The sequence below is a fragment of the Myotis davidii genome, unplaced genomic scaffold, assembly GCF_000327345.1.
Source record: "Myotis davidii unplaced genomic scaffold, ASM32734v1 scaffold305, whole genome shotgun sequence".
Lineage (NCBI taxonomy): Eukaryota > Metazoa > Chordata > Mammalia > Chiroptera > Vespertilionidae > Myotis > Myotis davidii.
Window position 1 is genome coordinate 447,290 of NW_006295737.1, and position 1,952 is coordinate 449,241.

Consider the following 1,952-nt stretch of genomic DNA (forward strand, 5'->3'; position numbering starts at 1 on the left):
AAGAATTAAAAATGAAACAGCAGTGTGAGCCAGCCATTCCACTTCTTGGAATTCATCAGAAGAAACTTGAAACACCAATATGAAAGTATATAAGTACCTCTATGTTCATTGCAGCATTATTTTTACAATAGCCAATGTCCATCAGTTAATGAGTGAATAAAAGAGTTATGGTATGTTTACACAACGGAATACTACTGAGCTGTAAAAATTTAAAAAACTTAGCCTTTCGACATCATGGATGGACTTGGACTTATGCTAAGTGAAATAAACCCGTCAGAAAAAGACAAGTATCATATGATTTTACTTATATATAGAATCTAATGAACAAACTGAACTAGCAAGCCAAATAGAGACAGACTCATAGAGAACAGGCAGACAGCTCTGGTCAGTAGGAGAGGTTAGGAGGGTGGAAGGATTTAGCAAACAAGTGAAAGAACTCATGGACTAGTGTGGTGGATGTGGGGTGGGAGAGATGGGTAGAGGATATTGATGGAGGTAGAAGAGGGTAAAGGGGGATAAATGATGATAAAAAACATGAAATAAAATACACAATCCCATGAAATCTTCAGATGCACATGCCAGTGACAGAACTAGAAATCACACAAATGTTTTTTGCTAGCTGAAGAGTACTATGTATGGGAATATTTCACCAAAATATGCTATGCTTAGTCAGTATAGAATAGTTTTAAACAAAACATTTTGAGGCATGCTTCATAGAAAATATTACATAAACTGTGCAACTATCTGAGTATAAAGGGGATGTTTCAGCATTGAACATCTCTCTTTTAAGTCATGGTGATGAATATAAAATATAGGTTTTCATATATTAACTTGGCCTGATTGCATCCAGATGAGGCAGGATATGAACTGAAGACATATACAGGCATTCCCAGATCTCAGCCTCCTTTTCCTAAATACTGTTTTTAGTCATCACTTACAATTAATAGTAAAGCTTGATACAGGTAGAATTCCTGGTTTGCAAAAGTTGGATTTGATGTTCTGATACTTCGTTGTATTTTGTCCAAAAATGCTGCATTTTTGCTTATGAAATCTAATCCATATCTTTCTACCTTTCTCTAATAAATCAGCCTCTATTATTTTATTTCAATTGGTTGAAATTTAAACTGGAAGGATTATAGTTACTGATAATACTTACATTATATAAAAATGTGATATACTTAGATCATTTATAATTCACTGGGTTGTTCTCTAGAGAGATAAGCAGGTTGTTTTTAACTCTGAATTTCTATAATGAATCCATAAAATTCAAAGTAAAGTCTTAACTAGGAACTATCTTGTGTTTATATTATAATTGCTTTCATAATAATTGTCATGCTTCATTCATTATCAAGTAGGAATTACAAACCTTCTCCCTTAGTCGCCCACTATTTTACCATCCAGAGGGCACTATGCCAATCTCACCCTACTGAGGTTCAGTGTATTAAAATGATTATTTAAAATTAAAATATAGCTTGTCACACAGAATGAGTACCTGATGTCATTTATGAGGAACAGGTGGATGTTTATTCAGGCATGTTTGATGTACGAGCAGGAATTATTTTAGTTAAATATCAATGTCATTTCCATTAGAGAAGACTAAAACAAGAGTAAAAGGCATACATACACAGGTGCACACACACACATGACATGGAAACTTAATGTATCTGAATTGAACCAGATTTGCAGGAGGATGAGTTCAATTTGTCCGGATTACCTACAATAAGCAGGAAGGAGCCTTGGAATAGACCAAGACAGTCTGATCTTTGTTGTTACACTGAAATGTGCAATTCCTGCAAATACCATTATTTGGCATTTTCTCTGGGTGAATGAGAGATCATATCATTTTTTGAGAGGTGAGGGTTAGAAGATAAAATTGACTAAAAATATATATTTGTCTGGATTCAGTATAGAGTATTGTGAACTAACAAATTAGAGCAGTTATTTTAATGAAG